This window comes from Python bivittatus, unplaced genomic scaffold (assembly GCF_059951505.1).
Source record: "Python bivittatus isolate LINGU-HERP-01145 unplaced genomic scaffold, Pbiv_v1 ctg000610_np1212, whole genome shotgun sequence".
Taxonomy (NCBI): domain Eukaryota; kingdom Metazoa; phylum Chordata; class Lepidosauria; order Squamata; family Pythonidae; genus Python; species Python bivittatus.
Window position 1 is genome coordinate 22,368,936 of NW_028277088.1, and position 21,319 is coordinate 22,390,254.

At 37.0% G+C, this 21,319-nt stretch overlaps 1 long non-coding RNA gene across 1 annotated transcript; it reads left to right on the top strand.

The window, feature by feature from the left end:
* Positions 1–240: 240 nt before the first annotated feature.
* LOC112540243 (uncharacterized) lies at positions 241–6,235 on the top strand. Its single transcript, XR_003084309.2, has 3 exons — positions 241–558; positions 4,136–4,292; positions 5,732–6,235. It is a non-coding gene; the product is annotated as an uncharacterized LOC112540243 (long non-coding RNA).
* Positions 6,236–21,319: the final 15,084 nt, after the last annotated feature.

The window sequence follows — 21,319 nt, forward strand, 5'->3', positions numbered from 1 at the left end:
AAATCCTTACTTGACTTTTAACTAAGGCAGATTTCATAATTTTGGAATCATTAACATTTTGTTAACTTCCTATGCTCCAGAGTTTAGCCAGTCAGTGAAGACTAGTTTCTGCCTCCCTCAGTCTAGTACCTCCAGATGATAACTATGCTGACTAGGAATTATGGGCATTGAATCCAAATATCTAAAGGGCACCAGGTTGGAGAAAGTAGCTGCAACAACATGGAGGAAGCTGGATGAATGCATTGATTGAGGATGGTTCCACACCAGGATTCTACGCCAACTTTTTAAAAAAGGCCCTGATCTCTGTATTCCTACAAAATCAACATTGTTGGAGATCTGAGCTGATTTATTTCTGGTGCAGTTGCACTTTGGCTCAAACTAACTTAATGCTAGGATTGTGTGTTTGTTTTCAGAGACTGTGGCTCCATTTCCCCATTAGAGAGAACTCTTGTCTCATCTCTTCTCCCAACTCTGGAATGGAATGGAATAAAAATGCTAGCTTGAGCGCTTTGCAACTCCCTTTCAGTAACCGGGACAAAAACATGCAGGAGTGAAACTGTAAGTATTTTGACAGTTTTTCCCTTCTTTTCAAGTGCAGATAGCCTGGCTACTGGTTCTCTCCCCACCCCACCCTTTTTTTAGATGAAGTCAAGAGCAAGCAGATTTTTGTTTCTGCAGGACTGCGGCAGTTCAAATGAGAACAATGATATTTACTTCTTGTTCTCAGCATTTTAAAACATTAGAAATAAAAAAAATCATGGATCACCTTCAAGTTGCTTTTCAGGATTTTGGGAGTGAAACTAGTAGAATGTCAAATTGTTTACATTTTCAAACTGTTTACAAGAAGAGCTAAAAGAGACATGATGATATTGTGAATTTCCTAAATTAATAGGCCTATAAAAATCTGGCTTTGATCTTTTGTAGGACAGAAGCAAATTACAGGTAGTCCTCACTTAACTTTGGAATTGGGACCAGAATTTATGTAGCTAAGTGATGCAGTCATAAAGTGCAATGTCACATGACTGCATCACTTAGCGATGGCAATAATGGCAGTCCCTGTTGCCATCATTAAGTGAGAATTGCAGGTCATTAAGCAAGGACCTCCTCGCAACTTCCTGCCAATTTCCAAACCAAAATCAATGGGGAAGCCGGCAGGAAATTGCAAGTCCCAGGCAGCTCGCGAGCAGTGAGTGGTCCATAAGTGAGGACTATCTGCTGAATGTAAGACAAATTTGAATCTTTGGGAGAATGACAGTTGCTTCTTTACACTGCAGTAGACCTCTAATGGAACAATAGTTCAAAATTGCAAAGAACCAACCCTGTATATGGTATTTTTTGCCCTATTAATGTTTGTTGGGAGAACACTATCAGTTGGCTGTCTTAACTATCAAGAAAAGACTATCTTTGTCCTTATATGCACCTGGAATAAGTCATTGCTATGAATTTGCAACTGGTGAGAAGTACAACAGATAAATGCAGGACTTCTGTAATGTCCCTTAAATTTGGAATACTGTACCAACAATAGTACTTGGAAAAGTGGCCTATAGTAAATAAATAAAATAAATACCTGGTTTCCAAGTAACTTGAGAGATCACAGTTGAATATATAGTATTTTAAAAGCTGTAAAAAACAAATGCAGGAATCTTATCTTAGAATGTATGTCCTATGGTATATTCCTATATTTTTTATTGGTTCTAATGCATGAACAGTCTTTAAGGCAAATTCCAATCCAGTAATAACCATTCTAATACAATTACTTGTATGACTGTAAAGATCAAATTATGCCAAGACTAGTAATAGATCATCTTTGTTCATGGATATGATGCATATGTACAAAATGAGCACACTGTATTGCACAAACATTATATACAAGTCTTAACCTCATGTATTTACAACATTGATTTCTATTCAGACATGAGGACAGAACTCTGCCTTTCTTGTTTTCATGGTTGATTTCTGTAGCACACATACATTTCAAACTGTTGATAATTGCATCTAATTAGAATGACCTATTCATAAATGCTCAACAAGGCTGCTTGTGTAACAAAAATGGCACTACATAAATACACAGAAAAAGATTCTAAGTAATATTTTAAGATACCATATTCTAAATATTCTGTAGATTTTTCTCCTGATAAACTGGGTTATAACTAACAAATCACTACATTGTTTTGGTCTAGAAATCTCTCTATTTCATACTAACCATGCTGGATTTTAGTGGTTAGCCACCCCCAAGGTACCTTCAAGATTTTCCCAGAGATAACAGTTTTATATTCATTGGCATTACTTCCTGGCCATTTGACTCATATAGGAATCAGATGCTCCATAGTAGAGGAACTATTTTATTTCTACCATAATTTAATTCAACTAGGAAGTGTATTCACCAATAAATCATGAAAACATATGGTTATTTGTTTAAAATAACATCATACTGTACTTATTTTGTTTAAAGCATTTGTGACAGACTCTCTTATCTCAGTGCAGTATACAAATGTTTATTTTATTTATTTATTTATTTAACAGTATTTATAGCCTGCCCAAATGCAAAACGATTCTGGGCAGGTTACAACAAAGTCAAAAGCAAGAAATAAACACTGTAATTCATTAAAGTAATCAATAAACTATCAAAGATCTCATAGGCAATCAATAAGCTAACTTAATCTAAGGACCAAATATCTGTTGGAACAACATTGCTTTTGCTACCTTGCCAAATGTCAGTAAGTAGGGGTTATCTGTACCTCTGGAAGGAGAGTATTTCATAGAATGGTGGCTGCCACTAAAAATACCTATTGGAAGAAAAGAATGGCTCGAAGAGGTCCTTTGGAGCAGCCATTAGAAGATAAAATGACTTCTTTAAGTTTACTCGAATCAATGTTTGATGAATTAGGAGCTAAATTCAAGTCCCTTGAAAAGAAGATAAAGATTGGATAAGATGGTTAATTTTTGAATGGAGGTAGAGATTGATTTGAATGTGGATTATGCCAAAGGATAAGAATGATATGTAAAAGGATGCCAGAATGGATTTACAAATGAAACCAACTGATCTCACCATGGTCAAAGGGGACATAAAAATAATGGAAAAGAAGAGTGACTTAGAAAGATATTTTACCTTGGATCTGCAAAAACAATGTGTTGAACTGGTGAGGCTGTTCCTGAGAAGAGACAAACAAAAATTACTGGAGCTGTTTCTGGGAGAAGACAAGTAGAGAATGATGAGAAATCAACTTGTGGGACACTATTTGAAAGGATTAAAGATTAAGCTCTTTAAAAATAAACAGAGGTTTACGAAGTGAACTTACTTGATTATGATTAATATATATGTTGAGGTTTTTGGTAGTTATTAACAGTTATTAACTTTTTCTGACCAGGATTGAATGACAAGGTTTTAAGGATGTATAAAGGGGGAGAGATTTCATTTCCCTTTTTTTTTTTTTAGAGAAAATTATAAATTGGATTTATTTTTGATTAAAGTAACAATAAATTTGTTATTAAATTTATGAAAGTTTTGCTCTTATACATGATAACTGCAGTAAGGTTTTTTATATGTACAAAGGTGGAAGGATACAACATTACCTACAATGGAAGAATGGATGGTGAAGCTGATGGAGTTGGCTGGGATGGTGAAATTGATGGCTTTGATTTGAGAAAAGATATTGTGCAATTTTAATGTTAATTGGAAATTTTATTTGGACTAAATAATTTCTGTGGGAAATAGGAAAAAATGAAATTATGTATGGATTTGATTTTTAGAAATAATATGGGTTTATAGTAATAATGAAAGTTGTGTTGTAAACCTAGAGCAAGAGAGTGATGTATATTGTTACTTATATCTGTTGTCATTTCTTTTTGTTTCTTTTATCTTTCTTTTTCTTTGTTTTTCACACTTTCGACCCTGGTCATTCCTTTTTCTAATTTTCCTTTCTTTTTCTTATTTTCTTCCTTTAATATTAGTTTTTGTTAGTTTTTACTGTTTCTATTTTAAAATTTAATAAAGTTATTTAAAAAAAATAGAAGAAGTAGAGAAGGACAAATGGATGGGATGGATCAATCTACAGTATAATAGGATAACTGGCAAGTCAAATGTCTATTAGACAATAAAAAGCCTGATAAATCTTCCGTCTGCTTTTGTCTGCAGCAGTGTTTCTCAACCTAGGCAAGTTGAGTGTTTCTCAACCTCGGCAAAATGTGTGGACTTCAACTCCCAGAATTCTCCAGCCAGCTTGCTTTCAACCAGAATGGAAAATCCATGGCCCTCCAGATACGGATAAACAACCAGGCAGCATAGCTGAATGGTGAGGGATGCTGAGAATTATAGTTCAATCAACTACTACTAAGTTTTGAAGCCCATAGTTTCTATACCCCAGGTCTCCTAAAAGTTGATAGATATGGAAGTAGGATTCAACATTTGCCTTATTTTCTGTGTGGAAAGAAACATTACAATTAATTTGTACCTTCTTATTGATGGTTATATCCTAATAGAAAGGATTTCAGAAATTTATACTTGCATACTTTGTAGAATGACAGTTAGCTTTAAATCATAGGAAAGATATTCCCTGAATAATACCTTAATACACCAATGGAGTACTGAAATACTTTGTCAGTATACCAATGAGTCTAAAAACCCAATTGCCGTGTTTTTTCTTTCTGTCTAGCTTCATGACAACAAGCTTGCATTTAGAATATTTAGAATACTCCCTCTTAACATTCCATAAGTCCCTCAAGACCTGGCTGTGTGATCAGACCTGGGGTTTCCAGGGGACCAGGAGATTTTACAATGGCTCCCTTATTAGTTTTATCCCCACCTGTTTTGTGTGTTTTTACTGTTTTTTATATGTAGTTGTTTTTATGTATTTGGTTTTTTTAATTGTTGTATGCTGCCCAGAGTCACCTTGTGTGAGATGGGCAGCTATATAAATATGATTGATAAATTGATAAATAAATAAATAAATAAATAAATAAATTTTAAAAAATGGAGTTTCACTATCATTACATCTTGCTAGAAAGGTTGCAACCGTAAAGTTGCTATCATACAGGTGTTAACAGTACAAAAATCCTGCTCCCCAAAAAAGTGACATTGTTCCTGAGAAAGAAAAGGGAGAAATGTATATCAAAGAGAGAAATGTACTTACTGGGTAGGCATTTGGAGAAGGCAACTTATTAAACACGCAAAATCCCTATTAAAGTACAATTGTCTGCATGTAGAGCATACATTCTTGCCAGTTAAACATCATTAACAAGCCTAGAGTGAGCACATGCAGAGCTAGGAGATATGTCCAACTGAGTAGATCAGTTTATATATTTTAATCCTTCTTAAAACAGGTTTATCTTCTGAAAGACTCTTTCATTCTTTCTTCTTTCCAATGATTTAGTAACCAGAGACCCTACAGACCACTATGCTTAAAAGGGAGCTCTCATTTTTATTTCTAACAAGTTTTTCAGCAGATTTGGAACATTATTTAAGTATAATTTGCATTTGAACTTTACCATCTTTGATAATGAACGCATCTGGGATAAAATTTCAAATCTTAAGAAGTAAGAAAGAGCCTTCATGATCTTCATGGGTAGAAAAAGGCAATATGTATGCCCTGTAGCAACTGAGGCACTGAAAAAGTCTGTTAGTCAAATCAGCTAATTTCAAGTAGCCTATCTTGGAGGAAAGAATTGCAGCAGCAGAACATACCTATTCTCCCAGCTTAGACATTATCTGTTCTGTTTCCAAATTTATTTTAAGGGAGGAGAAGACATCACTTCCAAGGAACAGTAGCCAGCTGCAACTTCTGGGAATGGATGTCAGAGGCCAAGAAGGAAACTAGAAAGTAGGAATCCTGGACGCACAATTTGTGCTCCTCCAGATGTTGCTAAACAACTTCTTTCAGCATCCCACATTATTGGCCATGCTACCTGGGATTGCTGGGAATTGTGGTTTAGCAACATCTGGAGGACCCATCTCCTACCTGATGCCATGGCAGAGCAAAGAAGGATGGTAGTGGTGAATTGCCTGAGATGTAAGTATGTCTCCTTGTGGAATAGAAACACAATTGAGGTTTGCTTTCCAAGGCACCACCAAATATCAGGTGGTGGGTGACAGTCTGTGCCTTTTGTCTGAAAATGTAAGATCTGCATGTAAAAACCCATTCATGCAGAGAGATTATAAGCCACTTTGCTATAATATGTTTGTAAGCCACCTATAATTATGCATTCTGCTTTGAGCTTTTCTTATTGTTGATAAGCAGTTTAGAAATATACTAAATAAATAAACCAACAACTTCATTTGTTGAACTTTATCAAGAGCATTATAGAGATGCTAGTGTATCGTTGGCATCTGCCAGCCTCCCTATCTGATAAACTGCAAAGCAAAGCACCCTTAATTTTCTAAGAATTATTAGTAGTTAATGATAGATAAATAATGACTCAGGGGTCCCATATGATTCATTACCAACTGAAATGGTGATAGGCTGCAACTCAATACTTTATTTATAATTTTGCCTGCCTACTGAAAAAAAGAAAGCAATTAGAAATGGAAGTGGTAGAGCATGGCTGGGAATAAAGGGAGTGGAAGAGAAATCTATCTTGTGTTAAGACAAATTGGTCACCATGGCAGCCATTTATAAAAGTCCCCACCACTTGCTCTCAAAACTTCAGATGTGCTAGATTGCCCAAAAAAGTTGTTTATCCCTGTGCTGTACACTTTGGTAAGTAGATTTTTATGAATAACCTCCTCCCCTGCCCCATCACCATGCACACATTTTTCCTTTTCCCCAAGAGGATGACAAACAAACTTCCACATTCTTTGAATGCCTTGAGACCAGTTCAGCCAGCCTCCTTCTTTTTTAAATTTCCAAATGAATTTTTCTCTGCACATCTAGCTTTGAGGATGCAGATATCTCTGCTGAGCTCCTGAGTAAGCAGAAAACTCTGGGTGGTCATTTCTTACCACCCAACCAAGCCATACAAGACTGCCAAGTTCAGTAGTGTAATGAAAGAAATTGGGGAGCTTCGAGAAGCCACGAAGAAGGAAGAAATGATGTGGAAATTCCTCATCGCACAACACAGCAAGATTTCTGTATACCCAGTTGAGATGAGTAGCTTCCTGCCTGTTACAGAGGACTGTAATAGCCCCACATTGTATTGCTTGCTGCTCAGGGTCAAGGAGAGATAAATAGGAAATATCTAGTTTAGCCTAAACATGCTATCCCCAAATATTACTTCAGGTTTCCCAACCTGGCTCTTCAGATGTGCTTCAAGTCTCAGAATTCCGCAGCTGGGAAATCAGGAATCTTCTAATAGCATCTTTTCCAACAAACGAATTTTATTAAAAGGCAGCCGCAGCTCACAAAAGCTTATGCTATAGGACTCCTTCCAGTTTTTTTGCTACTAATGACTAACATGGCTCTTTTCCTATGAAGTCTGTAGGTTTGGAAATGCATGGTTTAATATTTGGGAGCAGTGGATTTCCTTCTTTTTCTGTAACCATAATAATGTTAGCATGGAAAACTGGGTCAGAGACTCTTATCCTTCAATAGGAACATATTATCAAGCCCCAAATTTCAGTTACGATATTTCACGGCAGACCTTATCCCCCCCCACATACAAATATCCATTGCCTGTGAGTGGTTCAAGCTGGCCAATTTCTTATGATTTTATTTTGCTCTGAAGATGACAGCCTCAATGTTTATAATTCAAAGCTTATAATATCCTGTGTTACATTTTAAAAAAAAATATTTTTGGCATGCTGAAAGAACCCCACAACAATGGGAAACCAGTGTGGGGTACGGGTCAAGGTGCTGGACTGGTACTGGGGAGGCCCAGGGTCTCATCAACCTGCAGCCACTGAAGCTGCCTGGGTGACTTTGGAACAGTCACACTCTTGCAATCTGGCCTACCTCACAGGGTTGTTGTGTGAAGAATAGAAGAAATAACACTCGGTGCACTGCCTTGAGCTCCTAACTGAAAGGTACAGATGTAATAAATAAATAAATTCACAGACTTCTTTGTGAATAGCTGTCTTTTGCCTCCTGGCCAACATGCTCATATTAAAGGAAATAGTATTTTTATCTCTTAGCACTTTCCAATCCAATCCTACTACATCCTTAATTAACTCAATAGGGCTTTAGAATACTTAAATAATGGGAAAGAGTATGTGCAATATAATACCTATTAAATAATTAGACACCTTCTTCACACTTTAAGGTTTCTACTGGAACAGTGGTATGTCTCCCTATAGATTTTTAGGAGAAGCACATTCCAAATAAACAAGTCTAGGACAATTATAATTAAAGTTTATTATCCTTTCACCAGAGACTCAGTTTAATAATCTCGTTATCATCATCATCATTATTATCAGTAGCGTTTCATATATCTTTTATTTCAATTCTGCTTGCTTTTATCATGCTTGTTTTAGAACTGGAAGAATAAGGAAACAATTTTTATCCCTTAAGTATTACAGTTGGATTTTTGTAGCCATTGGCAAAAACATAATTGAAATCTGTGTGGCTGTGTTGGGGCTTCGTATAACATAATTCATGCTGTTATTATGTATAAATCTGTCTTGAAACAAATTTCCTCTTCTGGCAGCTGAACTGTTTACTCTTCCCTCAGGAGGGAAAATGTCTTTCCTTGGCCTCCAGGTTGGATCTCTGCCAGGTTAATAGATGTGTTTAAATTGTGATAAAAAAAAATCCCTACTTGGAGAATTTTCACTCAGGGAATTATATCCTGTGAGAATTTTGACTGAGAAAACTATATTCTTTTGTATCAAGATATACAGATCTTCAGTATGATTAGCACACTGTGACTTAATCCAAAAGGATGTAGTAATTCAACAACTATTCAGCAGGGAATTGTGTTTGGAGCCAAAATAAAAATAAATGTCCAATGCCATTTATTTCAAAGCATTAAAAAAATACACAGACTAGGTCATGGAGAGACTTAGATCTACAGGATTACATACTGATGATGATGATGATGATGATGATGATGATGATGATGATGGAAGAAAAGTTGTTTACCCGTTGCAAATATACAAAGACCGAAAACAAAGAAATAATTATCTGCTATTATAAATGAAGTCCAACGAGAAGAGGATGTCTGAAAAGAATGTACTACTTTTGGAAAGAACAACATCCAGAATCAGAAATAACAGAATAGAGGTTAGCAGATCAACATCAATTTATAACATGAAATAAAGTATTCACAGAAGTAGAATTGGAAGAACTGCAAAGGTCTACCCAGGGCAAAGAAATCGAGGACTTGCCAGCAGTAGCTCAGACAGTAAAGCCTTCTCCTCAGAAAGTACAAAGCCCTCTACCTAAAAAACAAGAGGAATTGAAACAAAGAATAACTGAGCATCTAGAACAGCACAAAAACAACAGAATAAGATTGCCTGTATTGACGCTTGTTACAAAGAAAGAGCTAGCACAAGTATTAAAGTATTACAATACTGTAATATCAAATATAAGCACCAGCCCACTGCAAGAAACAAACCAACTGATGTACAGCACAGCTGCAGTTATAAGTGAATACCGTGGATGCAAAATCAACAAACAAGAAAAAAAGCCAAACAGTGTACCACCAAAATGGAAGATCAGGTTGGAATATAAGACCAGCGTGCTAAGATCAGATGCAAGCAAGCTAGAACAGATGAAAGAAAAGAAGCTGAAGAATAAAAAGACTGAAGAATACCTGATCAAGAAATATCACCTAGAAACAAGGAAGATCAAGGAAGCAGCAAATAACAGCCATAGTCAAGAAGATCAGCAGATACAAAGCTCAAACTGTACACTATAGGCAGAATCTCCAGTTTCAGTCGAATCAGAAACATTTCTACCAATCCATCAGTGGAGAGACTGCAGTGAACCAGTCAACACCTGACAAAGGAGAAACAGTGAAGTTCTGGGCGCAACTATGGGACAAGCCAAAGAAATACAACAAGAATGCAGCTTGGATACAGGAGGTAGATAAGTATAAAAAAGAAGCTGAAATGAAGGGACTTGTAATAGCAGCAGAAATGGTGTAGAAAAGGGCAAGGAATATCAAGAATTGGTAAGCACCAGGTGAAGATGAACTGCATGGTTTTTGGTTGAAACATCTGACTGGTCTGCACCCACTCATTGCCAAATAGTTTAACAATATAGTGCATGGAGGTGAAATTGAAGATTGGTTAACATAATCCAAAACCTACTGGATAATGAAAGATCCAGCAAAAGGGGCAGCACCAGGCAACTACAGGCCAATTACCTGCTTACCAACACAAATTGCTAACTGGTGTGGTAGCTGATGCAGTCCAACAGCATCTAGTTGAAAACAAGCTTTTTCTATCTGAGCAGAAAGGAAACTGCCCAAACAGCAGAGGGACAAAACATCAGCTCCTGATTGATAATATGATTTTGGAAAACTGTAAGAGAAGGAAGACCAACTTGAATGTAGCTTGGATTGATTACAAGAAGGCATTTGACTCCCTGCCACATGACTGGATAATCAGGTGCCTAGAAATAAGAGGAGTCAGTAGAAACACCAGAAACTTTGTGCAAAGATCAATGGCACAATGGAAGACACAGTTGCTGGGAGAGGTTAATACCAAGAGAGGAATCTTTCAAGGAGTCTCACTATCACCGCTACTGTTTGTCACTGCACTGATTCCTCTGTCAGCAATACTGAACAAGTCAGGACATGGCTATCAAACATCAAAAACATCTGCCATCTCCCACCTCCTTTACATGGATGATCTGAAGCTGTATGGAAAAACACCATCTGAAATAGAATTGCTGCTCAAGACTGTCCGAATATACAGCTAAGATATTGCAATGGAGTTTGGACTGGACAAATGTGCCACACTTACCATCAACAGGTGGAAAATAGTGAATACTGAAGGAATCAAAATGCCCAATGGAAATAACATCAAGAGTCTGGATGAAGAAGATCACTACAAATACCTGGTCATCCTTCAGGCTGACAACATCAAGCACACTGAAGTCAAGAAGGTTAGCAGTGAATACATCAGAGGAGTGAAGAAAATCTTAAAGCGAAACTCAGTGGCGGAAATATCATCAAAGCGATTAATACCTGGGCAATTCCAGTCATTAGATATACAGCTGGAATAGTGGACTGGACAGAAGCAGAACTAGAAGCTCTGGGTAGGAAGACCAGAAAAATAATGACAATGAATCGTGCCCTTCATCCATACAGTGACGTTGACAGACTCTCTTTACCAAGGAGCATAGGTAGGCGTGGAATGTTGCAAGTACATCAGACAGTTGAAGAAGAAAAAAGGGCATTGGAAGAATATCTGAAGGACAGTGAAGAAGATGCACCGAAGCTAGTACACCATGAAGGCTTACTGAATTCCAAAGAGACCAAACTGGCCTATAAGAAAGACCAAATGAAGAAGAGAAAAGAGACATGGCAAGGCTAAGTATTACGTGGCCAGTACACAAAAAAACTAGCAGGCAAAGCAGATAACAAGACCTGGCAATGGCTAAGAGCAGGAAAGTTGAAGAAGGAGACAGAGGGGGTAATTCTGGCTGCCCAAGACCAAGCCTTAAGAACAAATGCATGTAAAGCCAGAATCAAGAAGACAGCAACAGACAGCAAATGCCGCCTCTGCAAAGAAGCTGAAGAAACAGTGGACCACCTAGTTAGCTGCTGCAAGAAGATCGCACAGACTGACTACAAACAACAGCATGACAAAGTAGCAGTAATGGTGCATTGGAATATCTGCAAGAAATACCATTTGCCTGCAAGCAAGAACTGGTGGGACCACAAAACAGACAAAGTAGTAGAAAAGGAAGAAGCTAAAGTGCTCTGGGACTTTAGAATTCAAACAGACAAGCATCTGCCACACAACACCTCAGACTTAACAATTGTTGATAAGAAAGACCAAAAAGTCTGGATAGCGGATATTGCAATATCTGGAGACAGCAAAATAGAAGAGAAACAGCTGAAGAAAATTGCAAAATATAAAGGCATGCAAATAGAAGTAGAACGACTATGGCAAAAGAAAGCAAATATAATACCAATAGGCATCTTAGGTGCAATCCCAAAACATCTGGAGCAGCACTTGAACACCGTCAGCACTGACAAAATCACCATCAGTCAATTGCAAAATTGCGGCTTTATTTGGAACAGCTTACAACCTGTGACGATACCTTTAACACCATCAGACAACATCTGCCTATCCCAGGTCCTTGGGAAGGACTCGATAGGTGGATAAAAATGCCAAATCCAGTCTGAACATCTGGCTGACTGTGCGACCAACCATAATAATAATGATAAATACAAATTTAACAAATTTGCTCTTCTGAAACCCTGTATTTGCACTTTGCTGAATTTTACAATATATACCAGTTCAGTAAAAGTCACCGTTGGCTAATTTGATTCTGCAGAACAGGGGAAACTGCATATTTCTTTCCAATGATACGCCACACTGACATTTTTTTCTTCTATATAAAATCCAACACTGCATACAGCAATTATTTTGTACACATGTTCTTACTGAATATGTAAGATTATTTATAAAATTGTTTTGACACATAGTAATATAGTAATATTTCCATCTTATATATCTGCCTTATCAGAGACCAGTCAATTTTACATCTGGATATGGCTGTTTTTAAAAGCATGGGAAGAGATTAAAAACTAGTTCTCATATAGTTAAAAGTAAATAGCCTGATACTAGATCTGTCCATTACCAAAACGTGGGACAATTGGAAATCGGGCCCTCTGCCCAAAACAGAGAAGCATCTAGTTCATTGCATTGCCTGGGCAGGAGAAGGAGGCAGAAGAATGTTGAACATTTGAGCAGAGCAGGCACTGGGATTCTTTCCTAGCTTTTCTACAATAAACCTACTTAACGGAGGCCTTGGAAATTTATTTTTGAAAGAGGTTTTCTTTTTTTCCTTTTTCTTTTTTTGCATTACCACCCTAGGGAATACTTACGCTGAGGTGGTAAAAACCAAACAAAACCCTTGGCCTTCCTTAAATGGATGTGTGGAAAAAACCAAGAGATAAATCTACAGTACATAGAAAGTATGTGGAATGGTGTGTAAGTTCAGGTGACAGTTGAGAGGGGAAAATGGGCCTGCTTGTATCTGTGCTAAGTCTAATTTGGCATGCCTTATATTTGTCACACCCTACATAGTATGGTAGTAAAGCTACCATCAGTGCAAAAAATCCACTTTAGATCACAAATTATTTGCATTTCTTTCTTTTGTATAAGGTTCAGATATTTTCAGCAGAGGTGGCATTATTTACATTTGCCACAACCTATATTCTAATTCCTTTGTATTATTAAAGTTGTAGGCCATTCCTCAGGTACTGCTGTTTGCTCAGCTGGAAATGCTGGATAACATAAATTGATTCTTTCTAGATTGATCTTAAAACCTACAATCCAGCGGTGTCTGTCTTGTTTACACCTACTACTATGCTGCACCGTTCAGAGAAGCATGACTTATTTTAATGATCCTAATGCAATACTACAGGTGCCTCAATGAAACTAATATACCAACAAGTTATAGTTCTCTCTGGACTCTTTTGAACTTTTGAATAAGACTTTGAGAAGCTCTATTCTTGTATCTAATCACTGAGGGTGAACAGCCAAAAAATAAAAACATTAGAGATTCTGGTTGGTAAAAAGAATACTTGGAGAAACATATGAATATGGGTTTGAATATATAAATATTTTAACAATAATAAGATAATTAAAATATTCTCTAGATTAAAAAACACAGTAGCCTATTGAAAAAAATATTTATTTATTTGTTTGTTTCAAGGAAGCACAGCTATAATTTAAGAAACATCACAAAATATTTCCCAGTACTTTTCTGCTTTGGGTTGTACAAGAGAAAATCAAATTAAATGAAAAGCCCAAGTTACTCAGAAATTTAAAAAAATATATAGATGCTAAGGCATCCATCTTTCTCATTCCATTCTGAATAGCTGCTCAACCCTCTGAACCAGATCTAGGAATGTGTAAGAAATAATGTCCCTCTCTCTTTGCTAAACAGAAACTTCAGTAGATAAATCTTTCCTCATCAGTTGCAGACAGCCTGCACAAAAACACAATATCCTTCCCAAATCACAGCAGACAGTGGAAATACCATTGTAACAGGCTACTGGCAAACCATCACCTATCACACTATATTCAGTATTAATGTGCATATGATGTTTATACATTTATCTGGGAAGCTTTCATCGGGCATTGTTAGTAGTCTAGCTACAAATCAACGATAAAGTTCCCAGCAAGAGACCCTTTGAAATGCTTACACTCAGAACATGTTTCCATTGTAATGGCTGTTGTAAAACTGGAAATACTGTTAGCCATTCCAGCATATATACAAATGTTTTTATTTACTTTCAATGTGGATGAATTTTCCAGAATTAAGCCTTTTGCTTGTTATGGGTCACAGAAATGTCCATGCTGTAATTTATCTCCATTTGTGGTACCATTCGAGGTACCATTTTATAGAAAAAAATAATTATGCCTTTTTCATAGTTCTTATAAGTCAAAATCCTTTATTCATCCCTTACAGAATTCTGTACAACTGCACAGTTTTTCAGCACACCTGGAATTAAGTGTAAAGCACTCACGATCTTTTAATGCTCTATAGTTGTGGAAGAGACATAAGAAAATAGTCTGTGGGGATCCTATATTCACATTTGAAGGATTTTTTACTTTCAGGCCTGGTCAGGCTTCATGACTGATGCATTTTGAGAATGTAGCGTTGAAGCGCAGTGCTTTATATTCTCCTTATGCTATTTATCTCACAGTTGTAGTGCATTTATTCTCACACAGGCAGGAGCATGACAAGAGGGGAAAGAAAACATCAAAAGGAGGTTCTGCCAAACTGGGTATAAGAATGCTCTCCTTTTTCCCTTTGAATTATATTTTAAAGAAAAAGCACAACAATATTAGCATTCCAATACAAATATAGTCATTCATTATTCTTGGTGCCAGGGGTCTCAGCAGGGTATGGTAAAAAAAAAGTCAAGATGGCAGCTGTGATGATGCAATTGAAGCTCCACCATGTTTTTTTATAAGCTGTATTTCTCTGCTCTGAGAGAAGACTGGTGCTCTGGACTGTATATACCATTCTGATAGCTTCTATACATTGCTTTGCCAGGACCCAGATAACTCCTAAAGCTAATATGTTGTTAGTGTAAAAGAAAGGTCTGTGAATTCAATTTCCAGTAGAGGGTTTGAATCCCATAGAACAACACATCTGATGAATACCCCAAAGGATGAAACCAGTCATATGGTGCCTCCTGGTGGCAATGTAACTGAAAACACCATGCAGGATATACATAGTGTAAAAATAGAAAAACCACAGACACACACACACACGATTTTTTTTCTTTCTTTTTAAAACTATTATACTCCTATTTGGGACTTAAGTGTGTATCTTTTCTGTCTCAAAATGACGGGAAAGCATGTCACTAATTTCCAGCAATGCCAGTCCGGAATTGTATCACAGTAGTTCAGTAAAATAGTCATTGTTCAAATAGTGATATGCAGTCAAGTCTGGTTTGACTCCTGATGATTCCCTGAACAGATGTTGGCCACCATGACCTGTCTTAAGCAAAAAACCTTGTAATTATTCCAAGGACATTCCAGTAATCCCTTTGATTCCATCCATCCATCATATCCATTGTTTTCTTCTTCTTCTCAGTCTTGCCAAACATATTTTTTTCCAGTCCATTATCCACTCAGCCCCCTCTTCCAAGTATGTGAGGTTTTGCTTGCTGATCATCACCTTTATTGGTTCCACTCAGGATTCTTCTTGCAGATGAGGGACTTTTAGTAACTATCCCTAAATTCATGATTCAGTCATGCGTCACTTTTTCTTAACAATCCAGCTTTCACAGCCATATATTACCAGTGGAAATCCTACTGCTTTAACTATACTGATCTTTGTTGTCACGGAAATGTCCTTATTCTTTATGATCTTGTAAGTTGTTACTGCCTCCAGCATATTGTCCATATTTAGCTATTCTTGAGCTCAAGAAAACAAACCTACCTTTGGTTTGGTCTTAAAGTTAATTAAGGTACAGATTGACATAATGGGGACAAGATGAATCTTTGTCTCATTCCTTTCCTTATCTATCTATCTATCTATCTATCTATCTATCTATCTATCTATCTATCTATCTATCTATCTATCTATCATACTTATATGGCTGCCCAACTCACACACAGTGATTCTGGGTGGCTTACAAAGTAAAATCCCCAATACAAAAAAACAAATTTTGAACCATTTTGTTTCTCCAAACTCAGTTCTTACAATCAGTTTTTGCACACTGCAAAAGAATCCTTAGTAGAATAATCAGGTGTTCTAACACAATTGCTAGCCTTAATTTTTCACAATCTTGGAAAATCTACACAGTCATTGACTTTGCTGCAGTCAGTTAAGGATAGGAAACTTCTTTCCTGCACTCTCTTGTTCTCTCCATCATCCTTCTCGTATATTAGCTAACTGACCTATCGTCTCTCTGGCTTCTCCAAAAGCTACCTATTAATTTGGCATTACATTCTCCGTGTGCACCTCCCCTTTATAATATCTTAAGCAAAACTTTGCTTCCATGAGGGACTAGTGCACTGAATTGATACTTTAAGCATTTTCTTGCATTTTCCTTCTTCAATATATATATATATATATACTGAAGAACATATATATACTTCTTCAGTATATATATGTGTGTGTGTATACAATATAGTATATATATATATATATACTAAAATCTGAAGATTTTAAGAGATTGGTGTATGTATATACATATATACTTTATATACCGAAGAAGGATATATACTTCAGTATATAATACATATATATATATATATATATATATATACACACACACACACACACATATATATATATATACCCACACATACACATACTATATATATATATATATATATATATATATATACACACACACACACACACATACACATACTATATATATATATATATATATATATATATATATACACACACACACACACACACACACATACATACATACATACAGTGGTACCTCGGGATACGAACTTAATCCGTTCCGTGACACTGGGCGTATCCCGAGTTGGTCGTAACCCGACGCAAATTTCCCCATAGGGTTCAATGTAAATCCGGTTAATCCGTTCCGCCCTCTGAATTTGGTCGCACCCCGAGGCAAATTTCCCCATAGGGTTCAATGTAAATCCGGTTAATCCGTTCCGCCCTCCGCCCGAATTTGGTCGCAACCCGAGGCAATTTCCCATAAGGTTCAATGTAATTACCGTTAATCCGTTCTGGCGTCCACGGACCACACGGAAAGCGGCCGGGCGCGGCGTGGTGCGGCGCGAAAATGGCCGGGTGCGGCGCGGCGCGAAAACAGCCCGGCGCGGCGCGGCCCGGCGCGAAAACGGCCCGGCCCGGCCCGGCGCGGCGCGAAAACAGCCCGGCGCGGCGCAAAAACGGCCGCGGACCACGCGGCAGGGCCGGAAAAACAGCCGCGGACCACGTGGCACGGGCGGAAAAATGGCCACGGACCACGTGGCACGGGCAGAAAATGGCCGCGGACCACGTGGCACGGGCGGAAAATGGCTCGTACCCCGAGGCGGAGTTCGCAAACCGAGGTAAAATTTTGGGGCCAGAGCTGGTCGTAACCCGAAAAATTCGCAAGCAGAGGCGTTCGTATCCCGAGGTATCACTGTATATGCACGCACACACACATACATACTTGTATGTATATATATATATATTATACTTGTGTGTGTATATATATATGTGTGTATATATATATATATATATATACATACATACATACATACATACATACATACATATACACAAGGATATATTTTCATATATATATACAAGTATATATATAAAAAAATAATTTAAAATTTCAAAAATTTAAAAATTTTTCTCTACAGTATAATTGTCAACAGTTAGTGGGTATTTGATCTGCCCCTGATGCTTTCCTATTTGACAGCTAAACTATTGCCTCCTGTACCTCACTTACTAGTGGAAGTAGTTTCTGAGAACTGGATCTACCTTCGTTACAAACATTTCTCTCATTCCATAATTCTGCTTGTAAAGGATTTCAGTCCAGTTCTCCCATTTTCCTTTAACTTCAGTTGCCTAAATCAGATTTTTACTGTTGATATTCATAACTTTTCATGATCTCTCCCATTAATCACCTTGACACTTGCTTCAGTCTTCTACATTTTTTCTTGAAGTTTTCATATAATTGATCCTATAATGACTGTGCTTATTATGGAATACATTTAAGTGTATCATCTCAGATTAATTTCAGGCACAAGATCTTTCTTTGGTGTCTTTTAAGGTGAGTTTATAAATGTTCACTCCAGGGGTACTCTTTATAATACCAGTACATCTTCCCAGATGTAGATTTTGTACAGCTTTGATGTAAACCTGCTGAGAATCCTAAAAGCCCAAGTCTTTTGTCAGTATGTTAACTATTGCTTTCTTTGTGGAAAAAATACAATGGGATTATTCTCAACTCTCTCTTTATAGAAGCTTTTGTTCCTTAAATATTTAAATGTTTGCTGCCTAACCTATTCTCCACAGGTATAGATATTTGTCCTTTACTTTACAATGAAAACAAGTATGACCTTTTGACATGCAAGCTGTTCAGGACATGATAAAAAATATATTAAGAAGTACGAAGAAAGCTTCATATTTCCATCCTGAGGCTGTGACTTCTGCATTGTTAAGATATTATGTGATCTTTTCCTCCCATAACCAGTTTAATGGTCATTTTGGGCTCTTAGAAAAGCATCCTTTATGAATCCCTACCCCAACCAGTCACCATTTAAAGCACCAAGTTCCTCTATCCCATTGCAAATCTTTCCACACTGTTTCAAAACAATATATAGAAAAAAGAATGCCTGTTGTCAATTCAGCAGGAGTTGGAAGGATATTCTCCTCTGAATGTCTGAGCATTTAGGACTGAATCACCTTAGGTTTTGCCTGCCCCAAATAGGAAATCTTGCACTGTGGTGCTGCATTTGTTAGAATGACAAAAACAGCAAGAACCTGCAGATGCCACTGCAATGGGAAACAAGCTTTGAAAAATTCAACATGGCCCAAACCTGCTTAAAGAGATTTAACACCAAATTTATATTTTACCCTCTTTCATAACTTAAGGTTTGTGGAGGTTGCCCCTTGAAATATATTTTATACCATTCAGTTGAATATTGAAATATGTGTAATAGGAAAGGTGACGATCTTCCCCTCAAAGAGATCATACATGTAAACTGTAATATTAGATCAAAAGCAAAAGAAATGTGTTGTCCAGGTCAGCAGTGGAACTAAAATGAAGCATTCTTTTCAGGCATTCAGGGGTATCACCTCTAACTGGAGCAAATTACTGATTCAGCAAAGCAAATTTTCACCTTATTGTTTTCATCAGTAGTATACAGAAGTAGGACTCTAGGGGACTAAATGAAGAACATTGGCTCACGATGGTGCACTGAGCTTTCTTCGTTGGTTTTGGTCTTGCTGAAGCTGTTTTGCGTGGATGCTGTCGTTAAACAAAGTAGAATTAATTGTCTACAGTAACTCAAGGCTCAGGTTCATGCTAGGCAGAAGAAATTCATAATATTCTAAAAGTCAAAATGCTGAAATGTCACTTCATTGCTCTGAGACCAAATAATCCATTCACTGCATTAAGTAGATTGTACGGCGAGCAGAGCGATAAGCTGAGTTCCTTCTTAGCTTTTAATGAAAGCCACAAACCATGACGAGGTTAATCCCTGCCATTAGGAGTTACTCTATCACTTCTTTTTGGTAGTAATAAAGTCTATGCACTGCAATTTATTAAGCTTTTATCAAATGAAGGCTTAGTATTCACCCAATGTTATTATTGCTGTCCAGTTCCTTTGTAACAGTTGTCCTTTTTTGCATTTTTAAAAATAGGGTACATAAGAGGGTTTGTAAAATGTATCCTATTTATAAGTAAGACAAATTAAAATGCTGCCATGGTTTCTGCCAATCTTGTAAAGTTAAGCAGGGCCAGATCTGGTCAATACTTGGATGGAATTAAGATATCCTAGGACTGTGTAGGCTGTACTGAGACATTTAAAAAAGGCCCAGAAGCTACTGAGAAACATTTTTGACTTGTTGTCTAGAAAGCTACATAGATAAATCAAATGTTATGGTCGTAGACTTGAATTCTATATAAAACATCAAGGAATAAACATGTAATAAATTAAATTATTAAAAGGAGAGATGCATAACTACTGTAATTGCCTTCCGACATGGAAACTATCAGAACTTAATTATTCTTATAGAGTTTACTTATATTTCTCATGGTTGAGCAGGATTTTGCTACCTTTTTGAGATTTCTAAGGACTTATCAGCTAATATATTGTCTTCCATCATATAGCTGGAGCTATTTACAAGAAACAGCATTGTAAATGATACAATAGACAACTCAGCAGAACAGGTGACACTGATTCAATGTTTCCTTCCATGCAGGGACAGATTTGGCCCTGGAAGGAAAGGTTACTATACTTCTCTTCCAGAAACACTGATGGAAAACATTGGAAAGAGTAAATGCTCTTCTGTGAAGAACAGAGAAAATGTATAAATATTTAGGAACAGAAAAAAAGCCTGCTCCAAAGGTTGATGTCACAGTGGTGAGAAATTCTGTTCCTGTCCATCTGAAAGGCTAGATCCAGAATTCATTGTTTAATCTCTGATTCTCAACTATTCTTGTTCCTGTAATATGTGATCAGTTGGCTATTGCTCTTAACTTGCAAATTTTTAGAGTTTTTCAGAGTTTTTAAAATTAATATTTATCTCCTCCCACGTGAGATTGTTGTCCCAAACCAATGATAAGAGGGACCTATTTGAAGACTGCTTATTAGACCTGCTACTTAAATTCCCCAATGTCAAACTGATCTGGGCAGAAGACCTCAATGCAAAATTAATTAATTTAATTAATTAAAAAGTCCTAACAATATATTTTTTCTGGATATATCAGCTACATGGATGTGTTCATGAAATCATCAGGCGTTAAGCTCTGTTCAAGGGAGCTTTACTTTTCACAGAAGTTATAGTTATAGTTCAGGAATTAAAGGAAGTGTGAGGATGGATTATCAAGTTAGAGAGTCTGTCAGTAAGAGGCCTAGGCCAGAGGGCCACATAACCTTTCATGAATGACACCAACTGTTTTATACAAAGACTGCAAGCCTTCTTGAATCCTATTGTTCAAGATCTCACCTGCCCAAACTACTTCTACCAGAAACCTACTGGGGTTAGCCTATTAACGCTGCTGAGGAATACGTTTCCAATCAGACTGAATAAGAATA